The sequence below is a fragment of the Elaeis guineensis genome, chromosome 15 (assembly GCF_000442705.2).
Source record: "Elaeis guineensis isolate ETL-2024a chromosome 15, EG11, whole genome shotgun sequence".
Taxonomy (NCBI): domain Eukaryota; kingdom Viridiplantae; phylum Streptophyta; class Magnoliopsida; order Arecales; family Arecaceae; genus Elaeis; species Elaeis guineensis.
In genome coordinates this window covers 65,219,483-65,235,064 of record NC_026007.2, presented here as the reverse complement: position 1 = coordinate 65,235,064, position 15,582 = coordinate 65,219,483, and the positions used below count along the sequence as shown (strand labels likewise).

The 15,582-nt window shown below is 41.7% G+C and overlaps 1 long non-coding RNA gene across 4 annotated transcripts; it reads right to left on the bottom strand.

Moving 5' to 3' along the window:
* Positions 1-404: 404 nt before the first annotated feature.
* On the bottom strand, positions 405-10,702 carry LOC105058541 (uncharacterized). Of its 4 annotated transcripts, XR_012137271.1 has the most exons (5): positions 9,577-10,702; positions 8,905-8,958; positions 2,219-2,278; positions 983-2,142; positions 405-772 (listed from the first exon to the last, which is right to left on the bottom strand). It is a non-coding gene; the product is annotated as an uncharacterized lncRNA (long non-coding RNA). The 4 variants fall into 4 exon arrangements; XR_012137274.1 differs by lacking the exon at positions 8,905-8,958 and having other exon boundaries at positions 2,219-3,498; XR_012137273.1 differs by lacking the exon at positions 8,905-8,958.
* Positions 10,703-15,582: the final 4,880 nt, after the last annotated feature.

The following is a 15,582-nucleotide window of genomic DNA, read 5'->3' as shown; positions in this document are numbered from 1 at the left end:
CTTTTCCTTAACTTATAACCAATATAGAACTAATGAGATCCTTCCTTCCACACTATAACACTTGGCTTTATATATCTTTACATATTACTGCACAAATTAGATATAACCATGCAAAGCAACCATTATCATGTTCAAATTCTAGCCTAACTTTATTTGCAAAACTAAGCAAGACTAATCGATCCTGTATTACCCAGGATGCTTCAGAAATTTAATTATTTTATTTGCAACTCCATGCATTTTTTATTATTAAAAAAGTCATTTAACCACTCCATGCATTTTATTAAATTCTCTTTTTTCTCAGTCACTGCTGTGGCTACCACCAGACCTATCAAAGTTGGTGCATATGAGAGGAAGAACATGAAAATACTATAGATGATATGTGATAAAAATTGTAAAAGTTCCAAGTCTGATGTGAAATCATCCGTTGACAGTTTGTTCTGCCTCATGACAATGTTCTCTATGACACATTACTCATGAAATTCTGTCAGCTTTCACAACAATTGTCTGTTCTGTGGCACTTTGATCTTAAGCAGTGAAGTATCAACCATTTCGCATCAATTCTATATTTAACAAACAGCTCCCTGATTTATTTTTATTTACTAGATCTATAATGGCCATTTGTGAAACCTAAGAAACAAATCAAATCTCTGCACATACATATAGCATGGGGAATCTCTGCCCATATAAAAAGCAAGGGTGCTGCACAGGTTGATTCAAAGGCGCCTGAGGAACCTTATGATGCCAGATATGGGCAGCCATAACTTCACAAATCCTGCTGACAACAACAATACTTGAGTAAATTGACACAAAACCACTGTTTGAAAACTTAATTTTAGAAGCTGATGTTGTAATCCCAACACAGACATGGCTTAAAAAAAAAAAAAGAAAATTACTGTCAGAAACCAGTCAAAATTTATAAAAGTAAGAATGATAAAAATCATTGAAGAAAATATGGGTTTCTGTTGCACCCAAATCAGCTCACTTCTTCTTGGTTTCCGTTGAAGGAATGAGACCATATGGAGCTAGCACACATGGTTGGGCCTGGAATTGGTGCAGCATACCCATAGCCAGTGCATAACCGTGGTCCATAGTAAACACCATTCCACAGATTAGCAAGATCACCTCTTTAACTGTAAACAACAAAACAAGCACATTAGAACAAATAAAAATGATAGCAATCGAGCCTGAAATTTCATTATCATGTTTCAGCTAGAAAGGTTTAGGATGTTCTTTTCATAAAACACCAGAACAACAAAACCTAAAGAATGTTTAGTTATAAATATAGAATATGGCAAGAGGATGGTATGAGTCATTAGCTTAACTTTTCCTAAAAATCCATACTCTAAGATGCAACATCTGATTCAATGTGACCTATGTCACTTGAAAAACAGTGATATGAAAAAAATGGATTAGATTTCTAAATCAAATCATTGGTCTCCTCCGATCGTTGATCTCATCTATATATTATACCAACCCAGCAACTGAATTTCAAGGGTATGACTGGAAAGGCCCATGGAGCAATCCAAACATCAGGTGTACAGCTTACTCTGCTCATCTTCTAGCAGGACAACCATTACAATGCTTTTCTTCCCCCTTCAAATATAAATACTTGCAAAGTAGATATCTCCCATGTTAATCTGCCCAAGAACAGCACAATTTGATTTGGATCATGAACATACTCCAAGTCAAAGAAAGCTCTCTGGGAAATTAACAATAGGTAGGTATCTATAGCTTGGTATGTAACCTAAGCTGAAAGGACAGTTTGAATGGTCCAGTACTGAAATAATACTATTAGTTATATTTGTCTGTTTGCAGGGTTGCGACCCCATGAAAGACGAACAGGTTGCTTCCCAATGACTGTTCCATTCGATGCCTGCAATGCTTCTTCAGCATTGTTTCTGTCAAACATGATAATGTGCAATATACATAAAGGGTCAAATTTAGTGCAGCAACCAACAAAAGTAACAATGGTGAGTCCACCACTATCACAGTATAAAATCAAGCATTTAGAAATGCACAAATTGCCCAAAGCCACATTGTTTTCCAGCTGGAATTTTCATGGAGGCAATTTCATCATACTGACAAAAGACCTGCCTGAGATCATCTTCATGAACCTTTGTGTCTGAGTCCTCCAACAAAAACCTACAAGAGGAGTCATAATGATGATGGAAAAGGTACAGATAGGACTATGGAAAGCTGCAGCAGAAAAAATTGTTACTTGCTGTTGTGTTAGTTGAATCTCCATCTGATTGTCCAGGTGCACCATTTCCAGAACCACCTAGAATGATAATGCTAGTTAAGAAAAAGACATCCACAACCTCCATGACTCCAACTTCAATATAAACAAACAAGTATGCTATCATGACAAACTCAAGAATCAGTAGCAAAAAAATGTCCTTGATTATAAAATCTAGGGTTAAAAAAACTAAAAATATTTTGCTTATTAAAATATTTCTAGCACTAACCATTCCTTGAATGGATGTTCCAGGTTGACATGTTTTCTTATGCTCTCAATGGTTTAGGGTTCAAAAAATGGTGCCAAGGAAAACTAAGTGATTTCTAACATACTCTACCCTAAGTTTGATAAAGAGGGCAGCTTGTTTGTTCCCTACCAATAATCCATTCACTCTCCCTCCCAATCAGCCCAAGAAACGGTCTGATGGCTTTGAACCTTCAAAATACATTATTAGCAGAGTTTAATCAACAGGAAGGCATGCTTTTTCTTTCACAATTTTACCTCCATCTCAAGAAGACACATCTAGAACACATCTTAATTTCCTAAGAGAAAATTGTACATCACAGCTTTACCTTCATCTCAATTCAACAAAGAAGTTTTACCCCCTCCAGGGATTCAGCTTTATGGATTATGTCCGCATCCACTAAATTTTAACAATGATTCATAACCAATGCATATTGATTTAGAATTTTTGGTCAAGGTTCCTTTCGAAAAAAGAAAAAAATGAAATTTCTGGTCAAGGCAGCTATCCAAATCATATTAATGCCATGAAATATATGGGGTCAATGGGGGTAAAGTTACATGCCTCACCATCCGGTTAAAGTTCATGCAACAAAGGTGCAACCTTTTGAAGCTCCTCTGGTCTTGAGAAGAGTTTAGATGAAGGTGAAAGAAGGCAAAGCATGATGTAAAGAGTGCAGCTACTGTTGGAGCCCCAAACCATTTGCAACAACCAAATTGAAACAAACTGTAGAGTGCACTCCGTATTGAGCAAAATATGCAAGCTTGATTCAAATCTTATATGAATTTAGCTTCCCTTTAAACAAGTGTGGGCAGAAAGATCATAGATCTAACTTCCATTCAAGAAAACCGAGAGCAACGAAAAAATTTTCGTTTCCATAATTCATAGAAACATTTCTTGACCTTAACCAGCAAGTCATAATTAAAATCTCGAATATTTTCAGAACTTGTGCACAAAAACATTGCCAGAATGAAATTCTGTCCCCCAACTTGAAGAAATCATCGTCATGGAGTTCTCAAGCCTGTTTATGGAAAGAGGATAAAAGAAGAACCATGAGGAGAAAAGAAGAAGAAGAACATAACTAAAAGTTCTCATTAATTTTTTCAGAAGCTGTTTCCATAGTTTCTCCCCACCTACTGTTGGCCTAAAATCGATCCTGAGACTAAATTATGGGCCATAAAATATCTTCTAAGTCATAACAGCTGTTCTTCCATAAATGGATAAAACATTAGAAGAATCCATGTTTGAGTCGTTTTGATTTCAGTTTTGACCAGACAAAAATGAGATCCTACTTCAGTAGTTTTTGGTGGTTTCAGTTGTTTTATCTTTAGCTTCAACTGAAAAGTACCCCCCCCCACCCCCCAAACAAAAAAAAAAGGCATATTAAACTTATGAACCATAAAAAAGGAAAGCAGAACAACTCAGTTTGTGAAGACAGATTGAACATCATATTGGGGTTCTATATATTGTTTGGAGACCTTTAGGTGTGTTCTTTCAGTAATTTTTGTCGAAACAATCATTATTTAAAAAAAAATATTAAAATCATAAATTTTTACATCCTACAGTCTGATAACTATCCCATTTACACTCAGCATATGCCTTGATTCTAATACATTCCTATAAAGTAAATCTATGTTCTAATACTACTTTAATTGTCACGCCTCCGACCCCAAATTTAAATTAAAATAAAATTTAAGAATGTGAACAATTACCGCATACCTATATAATGCTATCCCTATAGGCACACAAAGCATCCCATCTGGCAAAACTTCTAACATAAAATATTCATCGTACAGATAATGGTATTAACAGCATAACTAATTATTGCAAAGAATAATTTTAACTTTAAGTTTTACAGTAATCCATATCAGTTTTACACCGTATCATTGTACACTTACTATCCTCGAGAACTAACCACCTTTCGCAAACCGGCCTCATTTTCTATATACAAACCCCAAAATTTCAAGGTCTGGCCCCAAAACTAGATCTCAAAATTTGAAAACAACAGGTAAAGATTTATGAGCTTCACGGCTCGGTAAGTAACAGATACATTTATAAAATAAATTTAAATCATTATGTTATGCAACTCAAATGCATCATATAAAACATGATATTAATCTAATCAGTATCAAAGTCATGCAATTAACGATATTCAAGATTGCAGTCTTATGTCAACCTTTCTATAATATGAAATCAGTAGATAATATATGAATCCAATATACACTCAATTTCACAATACTATAATTAGACATGGGTATCCATTTCTCTTAGCTCTACAGTCCTTACTGCGGCACTACGATTACCTTCATGGTGAGTGTTAGGATTTGATGCCTCGAGATTCAGCCCACATTGAGCCCACAGCGAGGTTCGCGGCGAAAAATGGAGTCCAACGAGACCAAGATCACCTGAATCGGAGCTCGGATGGAGGAGATACGAGCTTTTGAAGTCGGCACGAGAATCGAGGCGGCGGAGGACCGCCGGCGACCGGCGGCGGGCGGCAGCGGCGCGGCCGCAGGCGGCGGCGCGCGGGACGCGCGTCCCAGGCCCGCGTGGGACGCGGGACCCAGGCCCGCGCGGGACGCGCGACCCAGGCCCAGGCCCGCGCGGGACGCGCGACCCAGGCCCAGGCCCGTGCGGGACGCGCGACCCAGCGGCCTGCTGGCCCATCCCCGGTCCACCATGGACCGAGTGGTCCACGGCGCGGTCTGTGGACCGCATGGGCGTTTCCCACGCGTTTCTCGCGGTCCACGGTTCTATTTCGTGGACCGGAGCGCGATCTAAGGGCCGAGGACGCTCCCGGTCTTGATCCGACGGTCAGGAGGGTTCTTTGGCTTGGTTTAGGATTCCTAATCCTTCTCTAATCAAATTTAAACCAGGTTTAAGCCTTTAAAAAGGCCTGAGACGAACAGAGAAGCACGGGGTTCGGTTTCTCGCCGCCGTACGAACCAGAGGAGAGAGAGAGGGGCGAGGACGCTGTGAGGGAAGGAGCAGGAGGCTCCTGGACAGCGGTCGCCAGGCTCTTCAGGGGTTCAGGGGGGTCTCCAAGAGAGAGAGAGCTTTTGTGAGGGGAACTTCATGTGAGAGATAATTGGGTGTACAAGGGTTGAGGGTGAGGTCTCCTCTTGTAAAATTTTCTTTTCATAGTGAAGTTTGCATGCCCCGTGGAGGCGAGCCCTTTTGTGGCTGATCCACGTATTTTGATTGTTTTTCCTTTTGTTTTGGTTCTTCTTTCTTCCTGCTGCATCGCGTGGTACTGAAAGGATCTTGGGAGGTGGTGTCCTGGCCAGACATCCACCCAACAAGTGGTATCAGAGCAAGGCGGTACAAGGACGCAGATTGCAGTGGTGGTGAGCAAGACTGAAGATGGAGAAAACAGGAACAATCAGGATGGAGATCAACAAGTTTGATGGTAAGAGCAATTTCTCCTTGTGGCAGGCAAGGGTGAAGGACGTGCTCATCCAACAGGGGTTGATCGAAGCTCTCTTGTGCGATGAGAAACCGACCACCATGGAGGTGCGGGATTGGAAACGGCTACAGATGCAGGCGGTGAGTACCATCCGCATGTACCTGGCGGATGAGGTGGTAATCCATGTGCTGAGCGAGACTTCCCCGACGGTGCTGTGGTCGAAGCTCGAGGAGTTGTACATGGCGAAGTCTCTCACCAACACTCTTTTCCTCTGGAGGCAGTTTTACCAACTGCGGATGACTGAGGGACAGAGCGTGCAGGAGCATCTGAGCCACTTCCAGAAGATCCTCACCGACCTTCTCAGCGTTGGCGAGAACGTTGAGGAGAAGACCAGGGCGCTGGTTTTGCTGGCGTCGCTTCTCCCTTCGTACGAGTCCTTGGTGACTGCTCTTCTAGTGGGGAAGAGCACTATCAAGATGGACGAGGTCACCGCGGCGATACTCCAGAACGAGGTTCTCAGGAGGGAGAACCCAGCTTCGAGCTCAGGTGGCGATAGCTCAGCTTTGGTGGCTTCTGGAGGAGCAGGAGGCGGTAGACGGAGCGACAGGAGATCGCATCGAGAGCGGTCTAAGTCCAGGAGGGACTTGAGCAAAATCAGATGTTACCGGTGTGAGGAGTTGGGGCATCTAGCCAGAGATTGCCCTCAACTGAAAAATCGGACGGTGGCTGCTGTAGTGACGGCCGGCAGCGATTCAGATGGAGATGTCCTAGAGATATCTGATGAGGTATCTACTTCTTCCCAGCAGTGGATATTAGATTCTGCATGCCCCTATCATGTGTGTTGCAGAGAGGAGCAGTTTGACTCCCTGGAGAACAGTGAGAGCATTGTATATCTGCCAAATGGATCGAGCTGTGCGATCAGAGGCATTGGGACGGTCAGCTGGAGGACACATGATGGTGCAGTGAGGAGATTGGGGGAGGTCCGATACATACCCGATTTCAGGCGGAATCTTATCTCACTTAGCAGACTGGATTCGAGAGGCTACAGGACGGTAGCTGGTGGAGGAATCCTGAGGGTGCTACGCGGCGATAGGATTGTGCTGGAGGGGAAGAAGGGGAGCAGAGGACATTATTACCTGGCAGGGAGCCCAGTGCGAGGTGGAGCATCGGGTGCCAGGTGGAGCCCAGAGCGAGGTGGAGCTCCAGGAGGCGGATCGGGCACGAGACAGGAGACTCGGGAGGACGAGAGGCGACGTCGCAAGGTAAGATTCCTATTGCCGCAGGATGATGCCCCGAGCAGGTCTCAGGTCAGGAGGAGCACAGCATACGACGGAGATGGGATCGAGCAGCCTGGCTCGACTCCCATGTTTGCCCATCCATGATCAGCAGGCGATTGCCCCAGGGCATGGGGGCGAGGAGATCCAGAAGCTCTCGGAGTTTGGAGGAGGCCGAATATCGAGTCGAGGTGGAGATTGTTAGGATTTGACGCCTCGAGATTCAGCCCACATTGAGCCCACAGCGAGGTTCGCGGCGAAAAATGGAGTCCAACGAGACCAAGATCACCTGAATCGGAGCTCGGATGGAGGAGATACGAGCTTTTGAAGTCGGCACGAGAATCGAGGCGGTGGAGGACCGCCGGCGACCGCGTGGGATGCGGGACCCAGGCCCGCGCGGGACGCGCGTCCCAGGCCCAGGCCCGCGCGGGACGTGCGACCCAGGCCCAGGCCCGTGCGGGACGCGCGACCCAGCGGCCTGCTGGCCCATCCCCGGTCCACCATGGACCGAGTGGTCCACGGCGCGGTCTGTGGACCGCGTGGGCGTTTCCTACGCGTTTCTCGCGGTCCACGGCCCTATTTCATGGACCGGAGCGCGATCTAAGGGCCGAGGACGCTCCCGGTCTTGATCCGACGGTCAGGAGGGTTCTTTGGCTTGGTTTAGGATTCCTAATCCTTCTCTAATCAAATTTAAACCAGGTTTAAGCCTTTAAAAAGGCCTGAGACGAACAGAGAAGCACGGGGTTCGGTTTCTCGCCGCCGTACGAACCAGAGGAGAGAGAGAGGGGCGAGGACGCTGTGAGGGAAGGAGCAGGAGGCTCCTGGACAGCGGTCGCCAGGCTCTTCAGGGGTTCAGGGGGGTCTCCAAGAGAGAGAGAGCTTTTGTGAGGGGAACTTCATGTGAGAGATAATTGGGTGTACAAGGGTTGAGGGTGAGGTCTCCTCTTGTAAAATTTTCTTTTCATAGTGAAGTTTGCATGCCCCGTGGAGGCGAGCCCTTTTGTGGCTGATCCACGTATTTTGATTGTTTTTCCTTTTGTTTTGGTTCTTCTTTCTTCCTGCTGCATCGCGTGGTACTGAAAGGATCTTGGGAGGTGGTGTCCTGGCCAGACATCCACCCAACAGTGAGGAATCTCAAGTCCATGCCTTTTCTATGGTGGGGATGTCAGATCTACGCTTCTCCTGTGGTGGGGATCTCAAGTCCATACTTTTTCCCATGATGGGGATCTCAAGTCCGAAAATCATACATAGTAAAACTGAGAGTCAGGTAATACATTTATCAATTACTATATATAATTCATATATTTCTTTTCTTTTCGATACATCTTTAATACAGCTTTGATACAACTTGATACAGCTATGATATATATATTTCAACAGACAATCATCATAATTTATTTAGTCTGATCTAATCATAGCATGTAACATCATTTAGTTCAATTTATAAATCTCGATTCACTAATCAAGTATTCATAATATATAAAATTTCATGCATGATTAGATTGGAAAGCAATTAAAGCTATTTACATCATGTCAAAAAGATGATATATAACAATTTCATGCACAATCAGATCTGAATATACTTACAGTAATTTGTATCATTTCAATTGAATAAGATGATTCTCACTTATTTCAAATTGATCATGATAAAATGTAAGTATTACTTACAATGATTTATATCATATCAAAGAGATGATATAAATATCCATGTAATTTTGATTAATTATAAAATATATATATTACTCACCTCAAAAATGTCGACAATCAAACAATTGATCACTCTGTCAGGATTCTTTAGGACCTGATAATCCACAACCACAACTAAGTTAACAAGCCACAATAAGGTTTGAACTAATTCCTAGCGACTTTTCCAATCTTCTTAAGTCTCAATTCTCAGAATTTCTCTATTTTGGGAAAAAATAAAGCAAGAGAAGAGAGGATACAACATCCTCTCTTTCATTCTTTCTTCCAGCAATAGCCCCAATCTATTAATTATTTATTCTAGCTAAACTCATCCAAAAATTTTTAAATTTTATCCTCAAGTTGACCCATGAGTTAACAAACTCTGATTAAAATTTCAGCTTAAACCACCTAGTCATTAGGAAGACAAAATTTTCGGATTAAAACAGAACATAACCAATCCGCCCTCAAAACTTAACCTTTAATCTCTCAATTCTTTAAGGGTTCTGTTCTCATTAACATCTTCACCTCCCTTAACAGTCACTCTTCCCCTAACAGCTCCTTCCCTTTTCCAGATTTTTCTTTATCTCAAAACTTAAAATTTCTATTTTACCCCTCTTTCTAATCTATTATCCACTGCTTAATTCTTAACAGAATTAACTACATCCAAAGAGTTCTAATATCTACTCATTGATCTCTAATTGGAAAATAGCTAAAAATCAAGAACTTTCAAGCTTACCTTATCTGATGAAGAGCTCACAAACAGCAGCAGCCGCAGTCCAAAGTAATGACAAGAAAAGAAAAAGAGAAGGGAAAAGAAGGGGAGGAACAAGAGAGAAAGGGAGAGGAGGAGAGAGAGATGGATCCTGTTTTCTTTCTTTCTTTCATATTTTCTAACTCACTCATTCACACACACCGACACACCTACGCACAGGGGGAAGGAAAAGGCGAGTGAGAGGCAGAGGCCTCTTCTCACTCTCGTTCTCTCTCTCTTTTTTTTTTTTTTTTTTTCCTTGTTGATAAGAAAGGAAGAAACCAGGAACAAGAGGAGAGAAGAAGAAGAACTTAAGGAGGAGAAGAAGAGCATGGAAGACAGGGTGCGCACAAGAGGGAGAGCATTGGCAAGAGAGCATTGGGGAGGGAGGAGAGCGTGAGGAAGACAGAAGGAGAGGAAGAGAGAGAGAGCGAGAGAAAAGGGCGCAAGAGACAGAGAGTGAGAGAGAAGGAGTTCTGTTTAGAGCCAAAACAGGGGATGGTTTTTTTTCTCTGACGGGGTTGTGACATGCGGACCTCCACGTGGCGCGTGGAATGGGCCCTGGACCGGGCCGGGTCTCACAGAAAGGAAGGAAAACCCAAACCTCGCCGCTGGGGCCGAAGCAAGTGCGGAGATGGTTCTCCTCCATCCAGTAGTGGAGGTCCCCCACCCAGATCGTCTTGTTCTCTTCGCTTGCCTCCATCCCAGCCTGCTGCTAGTGGTGCTGTGGTGAAGCCCGGGATGGTATGGCTGAGGCGGCGGCGGAGGCGGAGGCGGCGGCGATGCTGCATCCCCCACCCAGATCGTCTTGTTCTCTTCGCTTGCCGCCATCCCAGCCTGCTGCTAGTGGTGCTGTGGTGAAGCCGGGGATGGTATGGCAGGAAGTGCTGCGCATACTACGGCTGAGGCGGCGGCGGCGGCGTCGTCATCTGGTGCAGCATCGCCGCCGCCACTGGCTGCTGCATCGCCACCCATTGCTGTTGTCGAGATTAGCGCCGCCGGCCATTGGCCACCTGCTGCATCGTTTCCACTGCTTCATCTCGGGATTGCCCGCTGGATAAGAGGCGGTGAGAGCATGGTTGTGCAAGCATGGTTGTACTGGCAAGACCCGATCGAGAGGGCAGAGGTATTAATTCTTGGCATCGATGGGAGCCATGAGTTTTTTTTTTTTGATATAGATCAGATAATTATTCATCCATATTCATATTTATTTTTTTATAAATATAAATATAAATATTAATTAAATGTTTAAATTTTTATTTATATTAAAATTATTTTTAAAATAAAAAGAAATCTAGATGGCTAACATCTATATCATTTTTACCGTTGAGAATTTGGGATAATGGGGAGGGGATGGCGAGGTTGACCGAATCCACGTTGATGTTGGCCTCCCCTCGGGCCCAGCTCTCTTGAGTCACGCGTCTTCCAACCGGCTCCGAGTCTTCGGTCTAATAAATTAGTTTAAAAGTATTTTATATAATGGAAGATGCTAATGGGGTCAGAGGATCTTGTGTTTGCCATCATGACCATCATGCTTCATGGATTCTTGTCCTATCATTAAAGAAAGTTTTATTGACTTGAAAACAAAAGAAGAAAATACTGAGATGCTTATAAATATTTCTTATCCAAAATGCGCTGAATAAGTAAGGATTTCTATTATTAGAATATCATTTTAAAACTTATGAAATGAATTGTTTTGACAAAACAGCATTATCACTTATCTCAAAATAGAATGTTGCATATGCAATGTATGTTATTATAAAGAAAAGAAACAACAGGAAGACATACAAGAGAAAAATTTGGAGAAAGTTGGAGGGTTACAGGATTTTCCATATGTGAGTCCCATGTCACATATTAGAAAGAGAGATTGGTGAAAAAATTGAGAATCATGTCTAATCAGATATGCCTCGTGGAGGCATATTTTGTAGTTCATGCCATACATAAGAAAAGATATGTTGCAAACCAAAAGCCATGCAAGACAAGTATAGATATATAAAATAATAATAATAATAATAATAATAATAATAATAATAATAATAATAATAATAATAATAATAATAATAATAATAATAATAATAATAATAATAATAATAATAATAATAATAATAATAATAATAATAAATAGAAAGCTAGAGATTGTGGAACATTGATTGAAACACAAAATTAGACACCAATTTAGGAATATTATCATTGGCACATGAGTAACATGTTCACCATTGTTGGTTGTTATTAGTGCTCCTATGCATTTGACAAAGGTATGATCTATTGTCTGATAAAAGGTTTGCCCGCTAAATCTCACAAATAGGTAAATCAATGAAAATAGTCAAGGCTTGTCATATTGCTTTAAGATTTCTTATTTTCACCCAAAATTTGAATTTTATATCAACGTTAGCTTGCAAAATGTTTTGGACAGGCATAACCATACATTCAATCCGTCATCTAATATGTTCACATTCTATTGAAACATAAAATAAAATTAATAAAAAAATTAAATAAAGGGTGACTTTGAGGGTCTACTAAAGGTGCCATGACCAAAGTTAATTTTGGACATAAATTAATGTGACAATACATCAAGGCAAACTCGGCTATTATGAATATAGGGATGATGGGATGTTGTCTCATACTACTATATTTGAGTAGCATAACTAACTAAAGAATATTTTACACCACTGTGCGGTACATAATTTATTATAATGTAAACATGGGACATTATTTTATCCTATCCTATGCTTCAAGTTGGATTGGGGATAAGAAAACTAAAAATGTGAGTCGATTTTACACCTGTACTTTAGAATCAAGAGAAGTTTATTGTCTTAGTGAGCTACATTTTCTTGTTTTGAAAAAATGAAAGTGGAAAGGGTGGAGTTCATGAAAGTCCAGTGTTGAACCTTGTGAGGGGGGAAACTTCCAAGCCTTGGCTGTAATATAACGAGACTTTTAGACAACAGAGCTTGTGAAGGGGATACTAGGAGTGTCTACAATTTTGTGAAAACTAGAGAGCTATGTTTTAAATAGTAGGCCTAAAAATTTTATTTAGTGAAAATGATCATGAAAACATTGGTGGAGTAGAACAATTCCTTCATGTGTAAATGTTACATAAACTTATGGTGCCAAAAGGTAAGGCAAGTCATTGCTCATTTGGCATAATGATTATTTTTTAAAAATTACTTGCTATTAAATCTCTGATATTAAAACTGAATTTTAGTTTCTTTTTTACTTATGTCCAATTTGAAAAAATAAACTTTAAATACGTTCCACCAACCAATATTACCAGGTTTAAATCCAATATCATATTAGTAAGTTTAAACCCAATGGTAAGAATAAAGATATTAATGGCACCATATTGATGGCGAAAATTTTTGCCTCATTATAATTTATTGTGTAATATGCAATAAAAAATTGTTTTTAAAATATTTTGTGTATTTTAATTACAATTAAAAAATTATATTATCTAATATATATATAATAAAAATATTTATATTGATAGTGCCTCCATCCGTCGTGTGTGTAAAATGCAGGCGCCTCTATCTGCCTCGCATGAAAAAAAAAGACAAGCGATAGCACCGGAAAGGCGCTGGAGTACGTGCTGCGTGAAAGAAAAAAACACCAGATGAGAGCATCAAGAAGGCGCTGGCGCTGGAGCACGCGCTGCGGATGTTGTGGACGTTCGAGAGGTTTGGGAAGGGGCAGTGTTAGAGCTGGCGATGAGCCTACACATGATGGCGGCAATATACTGCAGTCCAAGATGGTACAAGGATGTAGCGCCGGTGCTGGAGCGAACGGTGGTAGCGGTGCCGGAGGCCAGAAGGAGAGCACGAACCATGAGCAAATGGTGCTGGAGCGAATGGTGCCGGGGCTGGGGCCCTCGCTTCTAACTCAAATGCAGCCCTTAAATTCTTCCCCAATCTCGCTCCTGTCGCTTTGGTTCGATCCTTCTCTGCTCGCTGCCTCTACTACTCCAATCTCAACTCCTCTCTCTCTCTCTCTCGCTCGCTCGCTCACTTTGTATGGTGGATTAGAATATGGTGAAGAATCCGAAGGCTGAGACTAGAGTTCTCCATGACGGGGCGCTAGAAGTCTGATTCGAGGGTTTCGGCCAGGGGAATTGCGGAGGGTCGTGGAAGGAGCGGGCTGGAAGCACAAATCCTAGGGTTTCGTCACTTGAAGGAGCGAGGTACAGGTCGATGTCTCCGATGCGCCTCCCGATCTCTCGCTTCCTGTGCCTCACGATCTTCCTGGGCTTCAGCCCCTTCAAGCTGCTCGAATCTCCAATCCTCCTCACCAATACGAAGGCACGGGGTCTCATCCATCCTCTACTGCCTTTCTATCTACATTTTTTTTTTAATTTAGATTTTTGCATTAAAATCTAATGATTTTTCTGTTATTATTTCTACATTTGTTGATGGATTTTTATGTTATGCCTGAAAATTCTTTTTCGTTTTCTTGATTTTACTGACATACGGGTGAGATGTGACGTGGAGTTGCTTTATTCCTGTTGCCGTTTCAGGATCTATCGATTTTTAGCTGCTTATTAGTGCGGCTAAAAAAAAGATTTTTTTAAAGTATAGTATGTCACTGTAAATGTGAAAGCTTAGTACTTTAAGTTGGATTATGAACTGCTTTAATTCTTTACTGGTATTATAATTACAGTACGTATAGGATTATAACATCAGTGAACATTTTGAGCTTTAACTTTCAAATTTTTAATTTCATTTCCTTAAAAACAAAAGCTGAAAATTGATCCAAATAGATAAATAGTAACAATGGAAAGATGGATTCAATAAGACAGTAGAAGCAAATGATGAAAACCATCAAAGGGATCGGTGGCCGATCGATTCCACCACCACCACCACCACCACCAGCAAGCCGAAAAAAACCGCAAGAACCGCGAGCGCTGCAGATGCCGCCATGGAACAACGCATTGGCCCCGGGGAATCAGAGAGAAGCGGCCTCTCCCGCAGCCCTCCCTCCCATCGGAATCCCACCCCTACCCCCTTTCCCCTCGCTCTCTCTCTCCTTCTCTCTCTAAAACTTAACGACTTTCTATACCTGCCCGTGATGACAACTCCTACGATTAAGAAAATAGAGAGATTCAGATTCTTGCCTCCAGACAGAGAGGTAGCGTCGGCAAAGTATTTTCTTTCTTTATTTTCTTTTTTATCAAAGAAGGAGCTCACCAAGTGATGGAGGGGATCGGGGAATGAAGGGGGCTTGGGATGGACAAAAGAGAAATAAAACAAGAGAGAGCCTCCGTAGTAAATCTTGGTATTTTATATACCTGCAGAAAGAGAGAATATTAATAAGTGGGTGTTCGAGAGTGATGGGGAGATTTTCTTTATTCACGACTTCTTTAAAGTTTAAAAAAATAGTAATATATACATGCATAGGGTTATAAGCTAGTGTACTAGTTATTTTGAAACCAAACCATCTAACACCTTTTAATCGATTTTGGTTCTCTGTGTTATGCTTACAATGCAAAATATCATCACCAAGTTTGACAGCTGGGTTCGTCGGTGCTTTGTTATGCTTATAAAGCTATTTGTATCCCACATAATTTAAAAAAAAAAAAAAAAAATCTATGACTTTTGGGGTTAGGTTGTCTGTGCGCTCAAAAGAATGATTAATCTTCTTTTGCGATCTCGTTGGATCGCAACAAATGCACCCATCCAACCTCCTCACTTGCAGCACTACGTTGGAGCCACTCTACATTATCTTGCAGATCTTTCGATGCCTACCATATTTTGAATTCTGAGGTAAAACTGGGAAGTCTATCCTCTCGCACATTATTTATTTTATTATCGTTTATCTCCTAACCATAGCTTTTTGTGGTGGCCTCCATGTCAAAGCCAAAATCTTTTGCGCAGGCTGTCAGCAAACTCTATTGGAGAGAAGGAAGCTATACGTCATAACTTCAAAGCTCTAGAAGAATATCATATCTGGACTCTTACTACTCTTCCTTCAAAAAGAAAAAGAGAGAAAAAAAAAAAAGTT